Source organism: Prinia subflava, chromosome 10, assembly GCF_021018805.1.
Source record: "Prinia subflava isolate CZ2003 ecotype Zambia chromosome 10, Cam_Psub_1.2, whole genome shotgun sequence".
Classification (NCBI taxonomy): domain Eukaryota; kingdom Metazoa; phylum Chordata; class Aves; order Passeriformes; family Cisticolidae; genus Prinia; species Prinia subflava.
The window spans coordinates 19,792,609-19,817,366 of NC_086256.1; positions in this window are offsets into that span (position 1 = coordinate 19,792,609).

Consider the following 24,758-nt stretch of genomic DNA (forward strand, 5'->3'; position numbering starts at 1 on the left):
AGTTCCCAGCTCTGTGTCCAGTGCTGCTAAACCCCTCAACAAGGAGTAAAATCACACAAGTAGCCCTGAAGGATGTAAATCCTTGAAGCTTCCTGAAACTGATTATTTAGCTCCAATTTATCTTGGAAAGTTTCCTTTCATTTTTGATCGTAATGATCTGAAAATGTCATTTAAGAAGCATAGTAATTTTGGGGAGAAACCTAACTGGATCCAATTTTACCCTTCTATCATAACACACTGCCATAAGAGGTCTGGTTCATATGCATATCAATCAATAACACATCTGTATAGAGAATAAGTGGAAATGACCCTGGAGACAACAGCAGCAATGGAAACAAAATGGTGCAAATCTTTATTCATGGAAATAAAAAACGGAATAATTAGCATAGTGATCTTAACCTCAGAAAGTCTTAGTCTCTCCCTTTAAGGATGGAAAGAACAATTCCATTTTTACAAACCTATAGTTGCAATAAAAACAGCTCTGATTTGAAAAAAAAGAAAGGCAAAAAGCAAGTTCTTGGAGTTTTATGATGCTCCAGTGCTAAAGCAGCATAATGTGCCTCTCTGGCTGAAGGTATTCAAAAGCTCTTGTTTTTCTTTTGGGCCTCTGGGTACCTGAGAGGTCTGATTAAAAGCTGTGAAAATAATGAGTCTTTCCTGCAGCTTCAGTAGGCTTTGGACCAGACCCTGCATCAGCACAAAGCAAAACAGAGCTCATATTCTGGAGAAGCTTAATCACTCAATTGTTGTACTCCAAGTCAAATAACCTAAAATAAATGCACAACTCTACAGACAAGCATGTCACACGTTTGTGCTACCAGAGAAGTTACTCTGGGTGAATTTCCTGTCATACAGAAATATGCATGTTCTTGAAAACCTTGTAAAGGATAAAGCCCACCGAACTCTCTCTGCAGAGTTCAATGTGTGTAAGGGCTAAATTAAGCATGGAGTTGCACATTTTATCTGATTCAATAAGATACTTAAAAGGCACTTACTCTAAGTGCACTGACTTCATAGGTTTGGAGTTAAGAGTATGTGTAACATGCTGGATCAGCACTCAGGAATCCATTTTACTGAGACCTCTTCCCAGGAGACATCACCTGCCCCCTCAGACATGTCTATCCCTCCTTGTACCCCTTCCCAAATCCTCATTTCTTCAGCTCCCTTGTCTTCCTTTCCAGGCTCTCTCTCCCTTGTCTGCTCAGCAGCATGTCAGGTTACCTTTCTTCCCCACCACAAAGAGCAGTTCTCCTCTTTTCTGTATCTTCATAGGAGCTCAACCTTCCCTGTCCCCCCATTGCCTTGGGGTGTCTTTGGTGCCCCCTGTCACCCACATTCCCCCCTTGCTGCTTGGGGACAAGGGTGACCTAGCAGAGTATCACAGTGTCAGGACATGGCCCCTTCAAATTCTGATCACCAGCATTAAACTTGTCACAAGAATTAATTCTGATCATTTAATAAATCTGGAAAAGCATAAAAAGGTCCAGAAGGTGACTTGCTGGCTAAATATAAACTGGTGTGTGTGTGTATATATATATATATATATATATAAAGATGACTGGTTACATTATTCTATATTTCCACTGGACATGAAAGATGCTGAAATCACAAAGAGCTTCTTTGCACAGCCCTGTGTGCAGCAAGGTCCAAAATTCAAGTAACTGAGGATGAAACAATAAAAATATCTAATGGGGTAAAACAAAGCATGGTTTCTGGTCAAGAAAACACCTGATAACTTTTTCAAGAGCTCCTGAGCTATTCCAAATGAAAACATATGGAAAACCTGACCATTATAATCATATATCCTCTCTTTCCCTGGTTAAAAGAGAGATAAGAGATGGCTACATATAGTGGAAAAGGAAAATAAAGATGAGCATTTTAAAAGGGAAGAAAAAATGTCCACAGCTATAAATGTAGTTGCAGGACAGAAGTGAGTGAGGAGTCATAGGGAAGATTGGAAAGATCACCATTCTAATTTTGCTGCTCCTTTTTCCAGCACAAGTCCCTGAAGATATCAGCCCTCAAAGATATAACTTATCTGACAACAACTGAAAAGTAAAACACCCCTCTATCCTTCTCAAGTGTATAATTTCAGCATTTATTGAGTGGGGAGGCCTCCTTTGAGAAGCCAGTGTTTAAAACTTGCACATCATGAGCAGCTAAGGCTAGCAGCAGGTATTTGATACCCCTAAACCCAACAAATTATTTTCAAGATAGATCACAAGGTAACAAAATTCTCAAAGTGTTCAACATCCAACTATACGATGAATTCTTTGAATCTTAAAATGTTTTTACCTGCAGATTTTAGCTATCTTCCCTTGAAATTCTGTATTCTAAAGCACAAAGTGGCATAGTTTTGAAGATTAAAGATATGTGAAAAATCAGAGGTAAAAGCTGTTTAAGCTTTTTTATTATCTTTTAATGGTGACATTTCTATGACACACAGCATCATGAAAGACCAGATGATACAATTCAATAAGACTTTCTTTGACATATGTTTACAGTGATCTCCATACTGCTCCACCAGCTTCACATACAAAATGAAAGGTATTTGCCATGCCTGCTGCAGTTCAGAAACACATCTTGATAAAGCCAAGGACCTACTTGGTGAATTCAAGAGCTTTCTTGAGCTGGGACACCTAGTCCCTCAAATATCTCACCCTTTTCACTATCACAGTTTACAGGACTCCTCCTCTGATTTATGCAACACACCAAGTTGTTCCACACCTGAGATACAAGTCCACAAACAGTTTGTGCTGATACTCCATTTCCAAAATTAAACTACACAAGTTAAACTTATTTTTCAAGCTTTTTATCTTTTTAATAAAAGGTCACAATTTCCTGCTTCAGTGGTATACATCAAACCATACAATTCTTCAGGGAGGATTATTTCTAGCACATTACTTCCTAGAGCATGACTACTCTGTAATATCCCTTAACAATCAATTAAGCCTGAAACAAAGTCTGATATAAAGTTAATGGCTTCAAATCTTTCCTCAAATCCTTTGAGCAAACCAGTGCCTTAAAACTAACGACATTTGAAAAGCCATAGAAGTGATCATACTAAAACTATTTAAAAATCTTTAGGCTAACACTAACTTCAGCAGCACTGCTCTTCTAGCATCCTGATTTTTCACTCATCCAATGAATTGATGAAAATCATGGAAGCATCACTATGATGGTTAATTTTAATCTATTATTAAAACTTATTAGTCATATTCAAAACTTATTAGTGAAATAACATCATAACACTGTGCTTTTGTCATAAGAACTTAGCACAGAGAGAGGGCAAGAGAAGGAAGTTGTGATCAGAGAAATCTGTACCAAGCTCATGCCTCAATGAATAGACACCAAACACACAATTACCTTTTCTGCTTGTGACCAACCCTCAAGAATTTGGAGGGATTCTTTCAGGCCACAAAGATTTTCACATGCATAAATATTTCAGATATGAGCTTAAATTCTCAGAGCCTGCCAAAATACCTGTGCAAGCAGAAAATGAATTTTGCTACATACTCTGCAGCCTCATGTGCTCCCCATGGACTCTCTTTAACAAGTATACTTCGGATTCAGAGGAAAGAGTCTGGAATATTGAGGTTATAATCAGCAGCAGTTCCAAAGACGTTTTTGCACAATAGTACAAGCTCAAGAGGAGTTGTGTCCCCTGTAGATGGCAGTGTCTTATCACATTGTCCCGACACGAAAATAATCCCCAAGTTTTTGTTCTTGATGCTGAAGCGGGGAGGGGGAAAGGGGCTAAAGAAGAAGACCCATTTATGACACTAGTGAGCTAAAACTTGGGATTTTTCAAAGGCTGATCATTATTAGTAGGCTCTGCAGGCATGGTTTGTTGTTAGTTCTTTTGTTGTTGTTGTTTATTTCCTAATGCATTTCTTTCCCATTAGAAGGTTTATTGCATTTATTACCCATTTTTATGACAGGGGTACTGCACATGGGCAGCACTAAGTCTCATGGGCAAATAATGTACCAGCACTGTCAGCCTTGCTCTACATTCAGTTCTCCTTGGCAAGTTCTCTGATACTTTGGGGCAATGCTTGAAATGTTTCCTAGAAAGCAGAGATCCCTGCCAGCACAAGCTGAGGGTGTGTGCATTTCCTGTGCAGCTGGATACGTGAACACAATCTCCTTTGGAAGTGGGTTTAGATTCACGGGTCCCCCATGGCACAGCATAGAAAAAGACATTTTTTATTCCAGTTGCTAAGACCAGAAATCCTAACTTAGTATGTAATTTCGTCATTTCCCATAATTAAACACATAAGCAGCTTCACTTTGAAACACAATGAACTCCTTCAAACTCAGTCTTCCACTGTCAATCTCATTCATAATGCCTTGTTCAAGTGCCACATTTCAAAGAAATTTTTTGGTTGCTTTGCATAAGCTGTGCACCTGCCTTTGAATTCACAATATGTTTTTGCATAAATTATAATAATTTTCAATATACTATAGAAGAAGCCATATAAAGATCCACTGCAAACAATAAAAAAAGTAAACTGACTGAAACATAAGAAATACCGCTTAAAAAAAACCCCCAGTATTATCCCCTCAAGAGAGATGTGCTTCCCTCAAATAAGTGGAGAATGATAATTATACAAAACAGGGAAATCCAGAATTGTTAAAGCAAATTTGTCACAGTGACAGAAAGAAAACTTGTGTGAGAAATAACTTCAGTGATGACAAAATCTTCATAAAGAGAAAGGTGGGCAGGCACACACAAAAGCCACTCATCAAAACTCAACATGGCCTTTCACCAGGAAGACCTCCAGGTTGGAAATAAAAGGGGATCATAGAAAAATAGGACTTATTCTTCTACCACAAAATCCCAGAGTTCAGGGGTGTGGGGGAATGTATGGTTTCTCAGCACTCTGAACCAGGTGACTCCATGACAAAGTCCATTTACTGGTAGGAGATAGACAGAGCTGCCAGCAGAAATTGCAGGTTTTGTAACTCCATTTCCATTACTTTATTAAAATGAGACACCAAGTTAGATTCACTAGGTCAATTCCAATTCTCAATTTTCATCTCAGAGCTCTTAATTAATAAGTTTATTCTTTTTAAAGGTAATTCAGGATTTTTATTTCCCTCTTTCCACTATTCTTTCCAAGCTCCCTAATCAATATATTCAGAGGAAACACTTTCCCTTAGTAATCTCCATTCTTAAGGTAACCTTTATTGCTATTTATTTATTACAGATGATGGATACATTTAAGAAATTTCTTTTACTCTTTTCCTGATTTCTCCTTTAGGGGAGGCAGCTGTGTCTTCCTATTTGCCTCCTTGTGTAACCACCCATACTTACATCTTAGAAAGCAATGTCAGACATTATAACCTTTCTTACTTCAAATAATATCCATTTTGGGATGTTTGAGGTAGTTGGCCAACCAAGACAACTCTGATTTCAGTAGTGACTTATCTTCTAGGTAAAGACAGCTGCTATACTGAATTATTTAGCTTGAAACAAAATCATTTAAGAGAAGACAGAAGTTTTCACAAAATTGAGGCTGTCAAAGGCAAGGAAAAAAAACCAGGAAATTCCTCTGCCCACAGTACACAGGATATATCTGCATCACATGATGCAAGAAGATGCATTTCACAGAACTTCCCCCTCATCCAGGGTAGTGCTCACAATGCTTGGTGTGAAGGAGCCGGGGTATTGGAGGGACGACCTCCAGCTGGAGCATGTGGATGTAGCCATGGATAAAAACACCTCCATGAATTCTCTTTTGCTTTGCTTGCAAGCACGACCTTTCCTTTACCCATTAAACCATCTTTATCTCACCCCAGGATTCTCACTTTAACCCTTTAGATTCCTTCCCCTTCCAGATGTGGGGGAAGAGGGAGCAGCTGTGTGGTCTTTAGCTGCCAGCTGTGGTTAAACTCCTGCTATTAATTGGATTGTAAACAAACCTGACCATGTTTCTGCCTCTGAAAAACACACACCCACCCCCAGCACTTCCATTATTAAAAGGAAACCAAAACAACAATGCATTAGTTATCTGCCTTAGGTTTTTCCTTATATTTGACTTAACAAAAGCCCAATAAATTTGACAGTACTTACCGCTGCACCAACTCCTGTACTGCATAATAAATATATCACTGTAATTTCCTGAACTCTATCATTCAGTAGAAAATAACTAGTCCATTTAGGCCTATAATACTCTGGATTTTTGTTTGGCCCTGTGCTATAACCAGTAAAACATTATATATGTCTTACTGGAGCAGTTTGGAAGAGTTATACTGCAGCTGTATAGTCTCCACGTGCATGTCTCCATCTAGTGCTTGATCCCAGTTCATAACTTGTCTCCTGAAGGGCTCAGTGTGAAGTGATTCAGAGGTGCACTTTGACACTGCAGACCTCTGGTTTTTAACTCCTCATGCGCCACTGATTTCCCGGGAACAGAGCTGAGAGCACAGGGAAGGAGGCTCTTTGCCACAGCACTGCTGGCAGTGGCCTCAGTCTGCTCCTCAAGGACAAACCCTCTGCAGATCCACACCCAAGCTCCTCAACACCTCCTCTCACTCGTGTTCTGGGTTTGCAGCAGGAGGTCCTGCTGGAATGCAGCTGGAAGCTGTGGGGAAGGCACCAGGACCCCGTGCTAGCCAGGGACACTGTCCCAGGGATCCCACGGCGGGGGAATACGGAGGTGTGGCAGGAGAGCAGCACCTGTGTGCTGCTGGAGCAAGGGCAGCCTGGGACAGGGAGCAGCCTGAGGGACACTTCTGCAGTGCCCTCAGGTCTGCAGCAGACACAGCATGGGCAACTATGCCTGTAAGCAAGCAGCTCTCTTGCTGTGACATAATTTATACACATATATTCTAGATATAGTTTTATATCATTATATACACTGAATTGACATGTTTATTATACATCTAAACACACTTGGGATAAAAAGGACTTTCCAAAAGATAAGATTAAAGAAAACATTATTTGAGAATAGTTTTTAAATTAAACCTAAATCATTGTGTAATGCTACCCTGGAGCCAAACTAATTTGAGCTTTTCCAAGCCCTTAATTTGTCACGCTCGTAGCTCAATAAATAGTTACTGGATTAGTTGCTTCCATTTAGCCTGCTTCTTCATCTGTTTTCCCACTTTGCTCATTTCTAGATCTTCCTGAAATTATGAATAAACATCATTATCATGACCACCAAATTATGTTTTTATTCCTCTCCTTGTCTCTAACTACACTCCCATAAGTTACCAATATTCCCCAGAGAATTTCAAATTTATTGTCTCTCAGGAGGAGTTCAGTGCCTTTTATGGTCAGCTCCACAGCTTGCATTTATTCTAATTTTTGCACAGAACCTGGCTCACATTTCCTAATATATGACAATGTTTTGAAAGATTTCCTTGTTGATGATGTTCTTGCAAGTTACATTAGTGCAAGTTACATTCTGCTCAACCAGTAAATGCTGTTTCAGAATCCATAAAATCTAATCTAGTACCTCACTAGGTGTGATCACAGTTGAAGATAAACGAAGATAAACGATCTAAATTTAACATAATAGGTAAGATACCAAAAACATCACTCTACAATACTTAAAAATAATTAGAATTGGTTAAAAATTAACCTTTGCAAAGAATGGTCTAGTCAGATTCACTGTGGCCACCTGCCTCAAACACACACTAATGGCAGAAGCATCTGATAAATCTGATAAACCACGTTCCTCTCCTGAGCCAGCATTAACAGCTTTGAGCTCAGTCCTCCGAGCTTCAGTTACCACTATTAGAAGAAAAATGTGCGAATGGAGAAAGTGGTGGGGGTGGAGAGTTGAGAGTGAAAATAGGCAGAGGTACTTCAGCCCGATGTTTCCCTAAGGACCTTGTACAATGCAATTAACAGGATCTTTTTATGCTGAAAGCACTGTTTTGGCCTAATGGCTTGGGTCTGTGTCCCTCCTCACTACATGCTCCAACAGCACCCCCTGCCTCACCAGCTCTCTCCATTCTGAGGACCTGCATATGTGAATCATTCATGCAGAGAATGTTTTACAGGATTACCTGTCTTCCACTTTAACACCTTAAATGGAGCTTATTGTGGGCCTGCACAAGCCTCTACACAATCTCCAGCTGGGGAACAGGAGTGGGATTGCTTTTTGCAAGGACTGCTGGCTCTCAGGACACCTCTGCTGTGCTGAGCTGCCCAGCTGCAGGAGAACAAGAGTGTGTGGACACCCAGGTCCTCTGTCCATGGAGTTATCAGCCGTGAGGACACTGGGTGTTATCAAACATCCCTTCCTGCTGAAGCACCCCATGGCTCTGGTAGCACCATGGCTTCATGACTGCAGCCACCGCACCTTGTACTCACAAACTGCTCCAGCAGTACTTTGAACACCAGTCATAGTCTTTAGATCCCCACTGCAATTACTGGAAGGCTGCTGGAGAACCTCTGAAGTTACTTCTCAGCCAAGCATTTATCCTTTACCAGAACACTCATTTGTTCTAAATTTAAATAGCTTCTTCTCTTCCCAGCATAGCAAAACGAAAGCTGAAAAAGCAAACCCTTTCTACAGGTGCATCAGAGGTCTAATAGCTGCATATTTATGTTTTCCTTTTTCATGGCAGTTCATCCATTCACATTACCAGATCTTTTTTTTATCTGTTCCCATTTGAGCCCATCTTCTTAAACAAGTCTGGGTAACCAGAATTGCAGTCAGCTTTTTTGAGGAGTGTCACTACGTTACTTTGCTCAACAACATTAACATTTCCTTTTCTCCCTTGAGAAGAAAACCCACATATTTTAATGCATCCTGAAGGATCACATCTATCTTTCTTATGTCTCTGTCTTCTCGTTAGTGCCTGATTCTGTGAAAGAGTACACAAAGTCCTTTCCTTCCTCAGCCATTTCCAGCGGACGAGCTTCACACTTGGTGCAGAAATCCCTATTATTACTTTCAAAGGGCATGAATTTGCATTTTATATAACTGAATTACAATTTTATTGCCTTTATTACAGTTCTCAAGTTCATCTAGTTCTTCCTTTGTGGTATTGTCATCCACTTTTGTACTGGACACATCCACATAAACAATATTCATCTCCCCTACTGCTCAGGGAAAGGCCCTGAACAGCTAAATACTTCAGCCTGATAAATCTTTGATTCATTTACAAAACAATAAAAGAATTGTAATGGTTAAGAGGCACAATTAAAGCCTTAAGACTTTTATATCCATCCTTGTATGCAAGCACACACAACTCAACTTATATATACATTATGTACAAAAATCATAATGTGCAAGTGATCTTGAAATTTGCTTTTGCATTCAAGCACTATAAAACCACTGCAGAAAGAGCTTTACCTTTATACCCTCTTTACTCAGATAAAATCTTGTGTTATAACAAGTTCTTTAGGAATAGACCCTCATCAATGTACACTTCTTGAATGTTGTTTTATTCCAGTGTTAATACCATTCTTCCAGAAAGTGAACAGCAAACAAACAAACAAACAAAAAATCTTAATTAGAAAAGAACTGTCCTGAGAAGCTGACATCCAAAACAGGACCAAATTAGGCTCTGCATTAGAAAACAGTAGAAGTCATAAAGCACTAAACTCAACTCTGTATGAACTAAAACACCTTGTAGGAACTCTCTAATTAGGGTTTCTTTCTTGAACCCCTGAAAACAAGAGCTTCATCTGGCTTTTTGTTAGAATCAACTGGTCAGCTGGTATGAAAGTTTACAGAGATTTAGTTTTTGTACTTTACAGAAATTGTAAGTTAGCTTTGTACAGGTGTTGTGCTCTGGTGGATTTTTGTTTGTTTTATTTGCTTTTTATCAGAAAAGACTTTTTGACTTGAAACTTTGTTGGCTTGCTATAAACAAAAGAATAATATGCTGCATCATTTTTTCACAGTTTCCTTGAGAGATCTACCTCAAAAATAAATTTTACACTAAGAAATTTTTCTTGATCCACAGGGTATTGGAATATCTTTCTCTGTTAACTATACCCTCCTACATACTCTTAAAAATGCATGCATTAAGTCAGTTCTAATAAACCTGTCTCCAAGATTCAGTTTTTGAAAGCATCAGAAGTAACCTTCCCCAAGGGAACAGACTTGAGGTGTGCAAGTGGACAGCAAACTCACACCACAGTGACACAGCACTAGGAAAGGGTCCCTGTATTCCAGGCACCAGTAGAGGAGGAGGGAAGGAAGTAAATGCTCCACTAATTACACCATTTTCTTATTAAAAGTGCTTGATTTAATGGGGCAGAAATGTTAGTATGATCCAATGTTAACGCTTAAACAAGAACTGCTTCTGAAACCAAATTTAAGAACTAATGACCTCGGGGCCTAAATATAAATGAAGCAAAAGGAATGTGATTTTATTGCTCCATTGTGGGGATAGCACAGGAATTCAAGTGGAAAAGGAAGTGAAAGGAGAGAATTGTGGTGTTAGAAAATGATGGTTGCAAATCTGGTGGAAAGAATGGTTAAGCTGATGTTAATGGAGGTGGATGTCAAGGTCCTTCGGGCCCAAAGTCTTTTATGTGATACAACCACTGGAGAAAAGGCAAAGGACTCTCCTCTGTTTTACAGAATTACACTAATATGAAATGTATTCAACCAAAAAACATTCATTTATATCTTCTGAACTTATCATTACTAACTTCTAAACTCCAAACTCAATTGGCACCTTGCCTGGGGGCTGTGCTCTGGTTGTAACCTCCCAACATCTGTTTTGGGCAGTGCCTCTACCCGAATTACCCAGTTGCAGCCTGCAACTCTGTTTTAATCCACATGTCCCTCCTGCAAGTGCAGAATCAGCCTGGGTCTTCATTCAGCCTGCTGGGACAAGGCTGCTTGCCAGCAGTGCTCAAATGCATCTTCCCTGGGGTACAAATGTGTCACAGTTTGTCCAGAGCCACTGAGGGAGAGTCCAAAAGCAGCAATCACTCCAAGCTGCTGCACAATGCCATTTTCAGGCCCCAGGTTCTCCTGCAGATATGCTCTTGGCAGACTTCAAACCTGTTTTTTAGAAAATAACGTGTGTATTATGCAGTCCCATACCAACAGCATAACCAGGAGAACTAACACCACTTGGAGTTTGGTAATATATTAAATAAATCCAGCGACTTCCTTTTCAGAGAGGAGAACTTAGACCTGCAGGTCTATTTAACACCTGGTTAAACACTACTTAACCTCACTGCACTGGCCAACTACTTTTCATAGAAGCTGAATTTTGGCTAATAATGTCCCAATTAAACAGCAGTCATTGTCATTCACTATCATTAGGCTAAATTGGTTTCCTGGGAAATGTCCCAATAAAACAGCCATCCTGGTTAAATGCTTACCAGTTAAGTAAGATATGTGACACAGAAAAGGGTTTGTGAAAGAAGAAATTCAACCTCTTTTTGCCTCATTCTGTGCAGATAATTTGCCAACAATTTTAAGATCACATGCATTGAACCACAGAAACTTTGACTATTCTCAAATACAGGTGTATGTAGTGATCTAGCAGGCAGTAAATAGCTTGTGTAAAACCCATTTACTTGCAGAGCCAGGACAGTGCGTAACACAAACTTACAAACTTACATGCCCTGTGAGAGGAGAAATAACAAAATGGTGTAGGAACAAAAAATTAGAAGTAGCTCTGAAGTGCTCTGTGGGAGTGGGTTCAGAAGGTTAATTTAGAATGATCTGTGTTTAATATTACCAACTGCGAAAAACGATTTCAAGATTATTTTACAGAAGCCTGGGTCTTCCTTTCCAAATCTGGCATTTAAAAGTGTCTCCCCAGAACTGCAATAACCTGGGCACCCAAGGCAACACACAATTCATTTGAATTTAGCCATTTAGAGCAAGATGTCGAACCTAACCCAGTTGTTGAGAATTTCTCTGATGTCAAAGCAAGGCACTTCTGGTTGCAAAATCATTATCTCTGACAGGAAGAATGAATAAATCTCTTCAGATACTGATTTATCTCTAATCCCCATAGTGTGTGCTCATCCAAGTTAGGTAAGGCATTTTCTACTATTAAACTCCACAGAAGCTGCCCCAAAGGTCTGGCAGAACTGAGAGTGTGCCTTTCGCAGTGTAGTCATTTTATAGGATAGAGAAGGAGCAAGCATGCCTGAGACTGGCAAATCCAATCATTCACCTGCACAGGGCGTGCAGCAAGCAGCACAGGCTAGAAAGGATGAGCTGTATATCAATCTCACAATGTCTTGGACAGAACAGGCCTGAAAGAAAAGCAGCTTTTAGATGGTCATGTCAAATAGCTATAATCCTGTGGACACAGTGTCATGAAAAGGTCTAAATCACAACCTTAATAGCAGAAAAGAGAGACAACTGTGTTAGGATGCTGTCTGTCTAACCCCATTTCCAAGTTAACACACCCTGATTCTTGGAACACAACCTCTGTGGGCTTTGTAAGACAAGACCACACTGCTGTCTGCCTTTCCCAGGGTGCAATTTTAGGCTGCACCATGGCTTGCACTTCATGTAGGAAACAAAACTGAGCCACGATTAAAGCAAAGGGAAGTAGTGAGTACATCAAATCACACCTTCCTTGCACATATTTCTTGGAGCGGCCAATTTACTTGGAGCAGAGGCTAACACACATCTAACTTCTCTAACAGCTACAAAAATTCAGCTGAGCTTAGGGCTCTGTGGCCTGCAGTCTGCACAAAGAAATTCAGACTTCCCAGCAGCTCCTTTATGGTCATGTTGCCTTAAAAACCCAAAGAGATTTCACCACTGCACAGTTAAGTGATATTTATAAAAGTTCCCTCAACAACCAAGAGTAAAGAGAAGGGATTTATATGTTTTAAAGGAAAGCTGAAGTTTTAGTACTATTTATTGTTTTTAGAGTTTGTGGCCCATATGGTCTAAGGTTGAACTGGCCTCAGAACAGCTTCTGTACTTAGGTCAGCAAAAGCCTGATCTTCTGATGAATTCTCCAATCCTTTCCTTTCTTTCAGGATAAGAGTCAACAGTAAGCTGCACTATTTAAAAACACTGACTTTATGGAAATTAGGAAGCAAGCAAACATAACAGGCTTTTTAAAAGCAATATTCTGAAAGGGAGAACTGGGTAAAGCTGTGAGCTTCGCTTGAAAACTTCTGCCGAAGAGGAAAAGAAAATAAATTAGAAGTTGTTGCTGAGGTTAAAGTAGGGTTGGTTTTCCCTCAAGATGATGTAGTATCTAGGACAATAAGGACACACCAGGGACACAAGAAGAGCTCAAGAAGCTGGATTTAAAAAGTCTGATACTAGCATATTGTAAAAGTCCATACTGCTGCTTTATTCTATGTTTCTGCTTACAGATATTAAGACCAAAAAATAACATGCTGAAGGAAACAGTCTCAGCTGAACAATTCCAAAATGAATCACAGTGGAGACCCTAAATGAAAACAATTAACATTGTTTTTGTGCAAGAATGCAACCTCCAGCTGCAGGTACGTGAAAACTCTGAATCCCCATCCATACTTCCTACAGCCTTGCAGGCAATTTAAAGACCCTGAAGATTTCTTTTTCTTGCTGTCTGTCCCTGCCCAAGAGGAAGATCTCAGCACTTCTGAGCTCTGAGGTCTGCACTGCAGCCTCTCCCTTCTGCAGCTGTGAGAGACCGATGAGCCCATACACCTTTAGAAGAGGTACATTATTTACTCATCTTATAGCTAATTAGCATGAATTGAAGTCACACACTAGTACCCATCCCCCTCGCTTTGCTCTGCCCTCCTTCAGCTCCTTGCTCTTTGGTGCACTGTCCTCACCTGCCTGGGTGCCTGCCTCAGTGCCTCTGCTCAGTAAAACCTGTTACAGACCTTGTCTTCACTCTGCTCCACACCTGGGCGTGACCTCATCTAGTGGTGTGGCAGTGCAAGGAACATGCCACATCCTGTCTGAGCTTCTGCTAAGAATAACCAACGTGATAGCTACCCTGAGCTAAGAAACCCCACACCTTTCGTGGCAGTGACACTGGTTGTGTAACCAAGATCTTACTGCTTGACATTGGGAAAATTTGTTTTAAATATTTTATCCAATCATATTGAGTAAAAAGGGAATGGTAGATCAAGCACAAGCACTGAAAGTCAATTGACGTGTTCAAGTGCGTACAATAAAAGGTGCTAAATTTTTTTCACCTCTTAAGCGCAAATAAAATAGAAAAAGTCAAAACCCACTTACAATTTACCTATTTTTACCTCTAAATTATTTTGAAGGAACCTATCTCTCCAGTTATTAGACATTCCTGATTGCACCAAAGTGTTGATAGCAAAAACCTAATTATTCTGGAGACAACCACATTCAACATCGAATTAATATTTATACAAAAAACTCCAATTCTTGAAGCTTAAGAATTCAAAATCCCAGGCAGTTTAGTTAATCATTTTTCTGAAACACATCTACAAGAGAGGAAGTCATAGGTCACACATTTATGAACATTTTGAAAAATTAAATACAGCCATTACCTGGAGAAAGTAATCTCTTTGATAAAATGCTATACCAATCCAATCTTCAATTACTAACTACTCTTCCCTCAAAGGCTTGGAATACTAAATCCTGCTACCCCTGGGATTGCTACTGGTAAACAACTACTTTTAAGCATGAGTGATAGAAGCTTATAGCACTTCTACCCCAGATTTATGAGTCTGAGCACTGCTGCTGCTGCCCTCATGCACAGCAGAGTGGATGGGCCTGGGATCTGCACCTGCCATGCAGAACTGAAATGGCACCGAGCACAGGTGCCACATCCAACAAAGTGCAGCTCTGGCCCAGTTTTTTAATAGGTGATTAAATCACAGTTTTAATTTGCTCTCTCCACCTTCCTGAAAACTTCTGTTGTATTTAGCTGCAGCTTGAAAAACCATGCCATTTGTATGGCAAGTTTAAGGAGAGGAGGCAAGTTAAAGAAAAGACAGATTTTATAGGATGCTCTGTGCTTCTATTCCTTAAGAGAAAACAGAATTTTCATCTGCTGCAGCCCAGTAGCACTTGACAGCAGCTTCCCCGTGTCTAATCACCCTATCTGTTCACATCATCTTTATTATTTATGCCAATGACAGTGCATCACAAAGATGTCTCTGCTGAACAGCAATGGTATTGATCTGCAGCAGTTTATTTCAATGGTCCCATACATTAGAGGTGTATTAATGAGAACTGTAATGTCCCTACTTTTTTACATTCTGTTGGTATTTGTCTAATAAATTCTGCATCCTGAACATCCTATCAATACCAGAGAAGCACTGCAAGCTGCTCATGCAAATTATTGTGTGAACTTCTGTCCTGTTTCACCAGCAATAACCACATAATAGATAAATGCCTGAATTTTTAAGCTCATTGGAATATTTTTAATGTGAACTGACCTTTGCAATCAACTGCAGCTCATTCTGGTGCCTGCTTTAAAAATAACTAAAAGGATTAATGAGTTTGTGTAGCTTTTATGACAACTTGGGTATTCCTGGTTGAACAGGTCTTCTTTTCATGCCAACAATATAATTATAAAAAGTTATGGTAATACATAGAAAATAATCAAGGCACCAAATTTGGAATTAATTTTACTAAATATGGACATGGATGAGTTTTATATGGATAATATATGATAAAACTACATAGATAGGATAAGACAGAAGCTGGGGGGGGAAAGTGTTGTAATTTAAGACAAATCAATTTGCAAGTGCCACACTCCAGATGTTCAGGGCAATAGCAAGTGTCATATATAGAAGATAAATTCTATTTACTGTCTGGCTTAAGGGGCTGGATGTCCCCCATCACTGGGGATGAACACTGGACTTTATCAAGTCTGTCTGATGTCCAACACCCATTTTGCTTTCACTGCACTTTAATTATCAATTATTATGCTTGAACATGATAGAACTAAGCACTTTAAATCTGTTTGCTGCTTAGCATTTACACACATCTTTAGCAAAAAGAATAAGGGTCACATTTCCATTTAGCACTGATGAGCTCATTTTACTCTTTCAGCACCTTTTTTTGTTTCCCTCTCCTCAGAGAACAGAGTGAACAAATTCTGATTCTATATTCCACGTGGAGTTAATGTAGGCAGAATATGCGACACTTGTGTGACATTTTCCTGCCTTTCTTCCTTAGGCAAAGTTCATCCCTGTGCAAAGGGTCAACATAAAAAGTGTACAGCTGCTGCTGATATGGAACTTGAATATTCAGTCTCTTCACAATAAGAATTTCAGCCAAAGTATATCTATTAGACAGATATAATTTAAATTATGTTGCCTCTAACAGGCTCAAATACACCATTACTTTACCTACCTTCTTCCTTCATCAGAAGTGACTTAAACTTCTAGAACAGTGATTTATAGGCACTCTCTCTCCAGCTGACAACAAACCTGAGGTGCTTTCACTCACTCCCTGTTTGGAAAGTGATTCTACACTTTAATATGTTCAATATATCCTCTCTTGGCAAAATCAGAGAGAGAACTGGGGATGGAAGAATGTTGGCCATCAGGGGCACACAGCGTTACAGAGAGGCTGGAATTGCTGGCAGGGCTGCTTGTCTTACTGCACAGGTGCTAGACAGCTAAAAAGCCAGCAGGGAGGACCAGGAGTGAAGGATGGCAGAAATCACACAGGTCTGTACATCCCCAAGAACACTTGACTGTAACTCCAGATAGCTGCAAAACTAAATGCAGCTCTTGTGAACTCTATCATGTGGCTTCTCAAAATACAAGCAGAGAAACATGCTTTACTCAGGCCCAATTTCTATATTCACTCCAAATAAAACATGATGGTGAATTTGTCAGCTACATACAATTTTATCAAAATTGAGGATTTTCTCACATGTATTTCTGACCCTTTATTTTAATGGAAGAAACAATTTTAAGAAAAAAAATTACATTTCTAGCTTCATGAAAGTGTTTAACAAGTCCTTGACCAAAGAGAGGTACTGGGAGGGAGCAAATAGGAAAACTGTGCAAAATATTGTGCATTTATATTCCAACCTCCATCATGTAAAGAGACAGCAGGTTCCCATAGACATTGGCATGGGATGCTCACCAAAACGGAAGCAGCACTGGAGGTACCATGTGAAGATTTATGTAACATCTAAACAGACCACAAAAAACTACTTTGTCTTTTTCACCTTTGCAACTCACAGATCCCTTTTTAATGGGAATGGATGGTAACAAATGGGTACCCTGCCTGTCTAGGCAGCCAGGCTTCAGCAGCAACCTAACTCTTCATCAATCCATTTATAGGCAGGAGTACCAACTTTTCCCATTTTGCAACTTCAATGCCAAAAAATAAGCTAATTCTGTAGTTTGATGTCTCCCAGAAACTGAAGTCCTTGCATAAAAATAATCAGTTTCCCTAAATACAAGCAAATATTACAATAACTGGAAAAATTTACTGTAGTCAGAGTTTAAAAGTAGAATAAATTTACTTCAAGATTTTATTGTATATTAACCTTATTTTCTTTCTTCCTGTGGCACAGCTCTTCAAAATGAAAGAAATAAGATGATGCATCTGGACAATATTTCAACAGTACAACAATGTTTATTACAGCTTCTGTAAAATCAAAGACTTTGTTACCTCTTCAATAACATCAACAATTATGCTAACAGAATAACAGTAACTGTGGAGGTTAATTAGAAGCGTGCCTTCAAACACTGTACACACAATTTGCTTTCCTGTTGTGTTGTCTGTGCAGAACTTCCCTGAAACCTCCCCTTGAACAGAGAAAATTTTCTCCTGATATGAAACAGATATGCACATCCCTTGGACTCTTGGAAACTGGGTTTAGCCCTAGAATATTCTGAAAAAGCTGTGAACTTCAGAGAAGCTATTCTGTCCTGCTGTTGAATGTGAACCAGTGAGGAGATGAAAAGGTAAACTGTTTACACTTTGTATCCCTTAACAGTTTTTTAGGCATCTGTGCACTAATTTAAACCGTGGCGTCAAGAGAAGGCAAGGTAGGCATTATGAAGGAAAAAAAAAAGGACTCCATGGCCTCCACTTTTTTTATTTTCTCCCCATAATTTTACTAAAACTGAAAATGCTACTGGAAAGCTCTAAGCGGTAAACTCTCACAGACATTTCTATAAAATTGGCACATAATGTTCTTATGGGCACATGCTAGAATATAAGATCCAGTATAAAAACACTGCATGATACCTTCTGATTTTTATTAGTCTTATATCACCTGTAAAGAATTTTATTTTTTTTCAAGAAAGCAACATGACTAGTACTAGGTTTAATTTCCTAATGCAACTAAGTCAAGTACCTGAAAAACTGGTTGTACCTGAAGAGTTGAATCAAGATGAATTATACACTTAATATTTCTGTATTTGAAGTATTAAGTTGTTAAGAAATTAATCACTCTGAATGCCAGCACGGTCCTCTTCACTGGCACATTGTTGTGCCTTACATGTGCAATAAGGCAAACGAGCTTAGCAGCCAGAAAATCAGTCTTGCACAGAATCTATAAACACTCAACTGCCAAACAGTGCAAAATAGGAGGGAAAATCACTGCTCATAAGAGATCCTAAAACACAGACAGGAACTGTAAGTTCAAGTGGATAGAATTCAACACAAGGATGCTGCTGCTCGCTCACGATGGGCCAAGTGTTACTTTCACTAGGGTTTCACACAGATTATGCATTTTAGAGCAGAGCTTTGAGCTGACACCCTGGTAACATTCTGAGCCTGCTGTTCCAAGTGGTGACCCCTCAGATCAAACATATGTAAAACACAGTGATTAAAGTCTAGAGCCTAAATCACTTAAAACAGTTTACCTATAAAAGAATCAATACCTTCTGTATTTTTATTCTGTTTCTCTTCACATTACTTGGGAAGAAAGGTAGTTTATATCTTATCTGAACACCTTGGTAAATTTTACATGTTGGGTTTTTTTAAATAGCACCTTTTATTACTGTCACAGGTCAAAAGGTAAAGTCTCCTTGCTGCAACTCATCCAATGAGATAAACTGGTACCTATGCTGATGTGAAAACTGGGAAATATGCTGCTAAAAGGGACTGGGGGGGCACACAGCTCTACCAGAATGTGCGAAAAAAAATCTGACAGCTTCAGATTTCACACCAACCCATGTAAACCCACAAATCTTGTGTGAGCATACAGATATATATATATATATATAAATGTAAAAAGGACTGCAAAATGGCAGATTTATGGAAAGCTACTGCAAAGATAACACAACCATTATCTTGAGTTTCTAATCACAAAGTTTTAATTAGATCAAAATGCTGCATATTAAGCACATGGATAGAGTTACCAACTGCCCCACTCAGTACTCCAAAGGTGTTCACTTGCCGTGTGAACTGTGTATGGATGCACTGATAATTTTATGATCCATTTTGCTTCTCAGACAATGAAATGTTACCATATTCCCATATGGAAATACCACAAAATAACTCTACACCACTAAGACTCTGAGAGAGCCATATTACAGTGTTAGAATAGTTTAGTATCCCCAGATGACAAGAATCAATTAACACATAAATAAGGATCTAGTGCCTCTTGAGTGAAGTTTTTATAAATACAAGATGTCACTCTTCCTTTCTGTGCAGTTTGATTAAAAAAAGAAATTATTTTCTAATCAACTTTAACAACTGAGGCACAAATGTGCATAGATGAACCAACTGCCTATTAAATAAATGTGAATGTGCATCGTTAATCCAGAAAGGAACTAGGTAATCCATCATAGTAGCAGGAAGAGAAGCCATATTTCTTTTGGAGGAGGAAAGGAAGAGGCTCAAAGCAAAAACAAACAAACAAACCAAAACCACCTTAGTTGTGTAAACATACAGAAACACACTCCAAGGCAGCTTCTTTCCAAACCAAACAATAATATCTATAATCTCATTCTTGAATGTGCTTCTATTATTAAATCAAGGAACAGAATTGCATAAACCTGAAGAATTGCCTAGAAAGGCCTGACATTAATCTATCCCTTTGGGAGTGCTCGAATAAGCTTGTTGAAGGTTTTTTTTCTTTCCTCCAAAACTTTCATTCTTCTTTCCAGTAATGGGCACATTCAAGTATGTTAGGTATTGAGGTTTCAATAATCATGTTATCTTTTCCCAAAGTATATGATGGAACTTGCTGTCTGAAATTCAATTAATAAAACTTACCCTTTAATTAACTTATTAAGTGGTTAAATGCTTGAAGAATTGCTTTAGCACCTTATAAAAGCTACAGCTATGTATTAGATAATAAGTGCCATTGACATGACATCATGATTAATTGAAGAAACAGTAGGAAAAAATATCATCAACACAATACTGACTCAAAGTCTGTCATGGAATAGGTAAATGAACAAATGCAGCATTACAGGTAAGAATTTTTTTTCCTAAATAAATATCTATGTCTACAGAGGATCACAGCGTGAACATTTGGCAATTATTTACAAAAAGCATCTATTTCAATGGAAATACAGGAACAGGAATTGATAGCTCCCAAGAAGAAAGCAGTGTATGGCTATGGCTTCAGCTACTGCCCTGCGGAGCCAGATGCGCCCAGCCCACATCCATCCCTTTGGGCAGCTGCTGCCACACACTGCCCTGGCTGCGAGAAAGGAGCACCTCTGGGGCTCATAACCAGAGCCTGAGCACCAATCCAGTCACACCTGGCATGGGGCTAAACGCACAGAGGACAAATAGGGAGCTCTCAAACTTCTGTGAGGTGCCAGGATAAGGAGCAGCAGCACCTGCCAACATGTGTGGCCGAGGGAGCAGAGGAAGGCCATACACGAGTTCAAAGGGACTGCAGCTTCTCTTCTGGAGAAAGCCCACATTTCACACTTCTGAGTAATCCCAAATTACCTGAAATCTTGACAGCAGCTCTAAGCTGTTTATTCCACAAATCAGAAGTCCTACGCACCACCTTCTAGAACACATAGGAGAACTTACTATGGCTGGTTGATTTTCATAGCAGGTATCTACTGAGTATCTCTCAGTGAAGTTATTCTCATCTTTCAAATTTTTTTTCTCTTAGCTCCTAAATTCCAACTGACTTAAAAATCCATGCCTGGACAAAATTACAACAATCAGAGAAGTTCAATGACCTTCTGGAAAAAAAAATATTTTTTTCCCCACCCACTTGATGTCCCTGCCATCTGAAATCTCTTGCTGTTGCAGTAAGTCCTTTCTTTCTGCAAAATCTTCCTAGATTTTTATCTATCTACACCTGAGAAGATAAAAGGCAATTATAATAATAAAATTTTGCCTTTGTAAAGAGTCTAAAAAAGTTGAGAGATATTTTGCCAGGTCCCCAGAGGAGCAAGAGATACTGCCAAAACAATTTTTTTGGCAGTAGCTTAGGATATTTGTTTGTCTAGAAAATTAACCAAGTATGTAAGGAGGATTTAAAAAAAAAAAAAATCAGGTCTGAAACAGGTACACTGGAAAAGCTTCAAAATACAGATATACCCCAGTTGCAGCATCTAATTAAGAACATAAACAGCACAAAAATGATGGTAATTAGAAATTATATCATCATCTGTTTCAATATGGAAAATATTTACATGCTACTGGATGCTGCTGCCTCAGAAACCAAACCTCAAGAGAAGCGTTTCAGTATCAGCCATACTCATCTTATGAGAAAATCTGAATGTCAGACATGTCTAAACTGAAATCCAGCAAAACTTCACCTTAAGTTCCTTTCAGTCCATTCACAGGAAGGTGACAGATAAGGGCTTGGAATGAAGAGCCTATTCAGCCACGTAATATAAGTTGCATCTTGTCAACATGAAAAGCAAAAGACAAGTTATCTATGCTGCAATATCACTGTCATACACTTTTTTTTTGCAGTGCCAGGGATATTTTAAAGAGAGATTTGGCTTTTTGAACACCTTTAATAGGCTTCCTCAGAGTTTTAATTAGTAGGACATCCAAGCAGTAGCTGACAGCTGGCAGAATCTCCTGTCGTGAGTTAAAGTCAACCTAATTAAGATTCTGGATGGAAAACTCATTCTTTCCAACACCCTTAATCAGTCAGGCTTGGTTGAAAATGCAATGCAGAACCTTTTGCCTTGACAACAACATAACCTTCAAAATATGGCACTTCCAAACAACAATAATAGCAGAGTGGTTTCTTCATATGGAAATGTAGTAGAACTCCTACTAAAGCTCTGAAATACATTCTCCACCTTCCCCTTAATAAATGTTAATATAATTTAGGATTATTTGTCATACTTAAGATTTGACATTTCATGACTGAGACATTTTGTGCTATCAGAATCACAGACAATGACATATAAGCTGCCCCTAAGAAATGAAGCAACTTTTCTTCCCCGGCACTTGTAAAATTATCTAACTATTTACAGCATGAGTGGAAATACAACTAGAACAGTCAGGCTGAGCCTGATATACATAAGCAAAAGGAGATTTGCCTTCCTCACAAGCCACGGGCTCTCTTGTCAGAAGGTTCAGGTGGCAGCCTGAACCTCGGGCTGTCTGCGCTCTCTGTGCTCTGCTCCGTCTGGAGCTGATGCCTCTCGGGGCAAAGAAACCCTGGCAGTCAAACTTTACCTCTAAAGCACTGCAGCCATTACTACCTCAAACTCTGGGGTTCTGCAAGCTTAATCCAAGCTTTAGGACAGCAAGCAGAAGGCTGTTTACTGTTCCCTTTTGGTTTTGTCAGGGTATGGTTAAGTGAACTGGCAATGCATTTTGGTGGCACTATATCAGTATCAGATTTGTCTTTATATTTACCTAAAATCTTTACTGCCTACAAACAGCTCCAAACATGTGGCCCACTCCTGGTATGGCAGGCTGCAGAGAGATGAAGAAGATCTGGAAAACAACCCAGCTAAAAAAAAACTCCCCAGCCCAGAGCCCTGTCTAGAGTAAGGGTTGCCTTGAAGATCAATACAATTCCCAGCAATTCCAAGCACCACAGCACACAAACACAGATTTGAATATAAACCTCATTTAGAATTACAATATAAAGTCTCCATTGTCTTTTTTTTTTTCTCTTTCTACAGCCTTTCTCTAACATGCATTCACTTACACCTCAGAAATGCCTTAATACACAGACTTTCTACTCATTCTGCACATGCCCTGGCTCTTCATTGCTGTATGCAATGTACAATCAATCTCTCTGCAAATGTAATAATATCACAGCCATTCTAGAGTCATCACATATTATAGTCCTTTTAGACAGTTGGAAATGACTGCAGAAGGTACAAGGCAGTCAGGAATGAGGCCTACAGTACTTAAGAGTGATTACAATGAACATGACAATAATCCCTCTCTTTGTAAAACAAAATCCCAGGAAATGTGTATACATGGAGGTTAAAGCCTCTTGGAGCAGCTGCTAAGATGCTGCTTAGACTACTCAATTATGCTATTAAACCAGCAGCAGCCACCCAGGTGATTTGATTCTCAGCACAGAAGCTATGAAGTACAAAGTAGAAGATGATGATTTTAATAGCAGATCTCAGGCAGTCCGGCCAGCACAAGGTGCAACCACCGTGAAAGGAGCTGTGCCAGCAAACTCTTCTGTTTCTCCAGTCACACCTGAACAGTCTAAACAACCAATGTAATTGTGGCAGCTAACATCCCAGACCTACCCAGCGACTCATGAAAGGCACAGGGAGCCCTGACAAAAAGCACTGGAAGCAATCCTTCTGCATGCTGCCATTTTGTACTGTGATAATAAAATCAGGGACAAAGTAACCCTTGAAGTCCAAGGCAGCATTATTAATATTAATACTTAAAATTGGTCCAGTCTTATTTACCTTTTGGAGAGTGCTTTCAGACCTGCAGGATATAGTTCTCCTAGCAAACAGGGAAGAGCTGCCTTTTTTCTGCTGATGTATTGCTCTTTAGATATTCAGATGGGTAGCTACAGGGCCACAGCCAGGAAAGCTGCATTTCCATTAAGTTACCGTATTCTATAGACAGGCAGTCTCCTTGTTTTTCGCTTTCAGTACTCCACATTTCCTTTTTTAAGTCAGCTAATTTTACTTCTGCCTTTTTCACTCCAGCTCAATATCCAAGTTACAGTTCCAAGTCCAGTGCAGTTAACATCTTGCTCTCTGTCTTCTCCCGCTGTGTTTTCCTCTGCAAACCCACAGCACACAATTTATTTCCATTACCAGGACACCTTTCCTGACTGAAGCTGCTGTGACAGTCGCACCAAGCACACGGTTACAACACTTCCACTTCCATCCTCACTTCTGCCAGCAGCCACCAGGCAGCCCTGACAATCCTCTCCTCCCTCACCTGTCCACAGGCTGCCCCAGTTTCCCTGAGCTCTGAATATCCTCTTCCAGACTGAGCTTTCCACCTGCCCATCTTTCAAGGACTGTACCTGCACCTCTACAAACGCTCTTACTAGTGTGTGCATCTTCTTTTAGAATTAGCAAAGCAAATTCCGATATTTAAATGAAGTAAAAAATGCAAGACACAGCTGTTGCACAAGACGTGATCAATAACTATCTTTATGCTGGTATCACTGACTTAATCGAGTTATCTTGTGGGCCAAAAATCCCAGCTAACATTTCATCTCAGCTCCAGAGCACACCACCTAAACCCACATGCTTTTAGAGACAAACAAATGAAGTTAGGCTAGGATTTTTTTCAGAGAAAAAGCAAATTAGGAAGAAATCACAAAGCCTTTCAGAAAATTTTGCACTTCAGGACATCAACTTAAAACAGACCAGCAAAGCCCCAAAACCCAACCAGACCCGAACCCCCACCCTCCCCTGGGGAAATTACTGCCCCTCATGATTTGGAGAGGCCTCAGGCCACATTTTGATGAGGCAATGAAGGCAGAAACTAGCACACAAAAACAGGTTTCAAAAA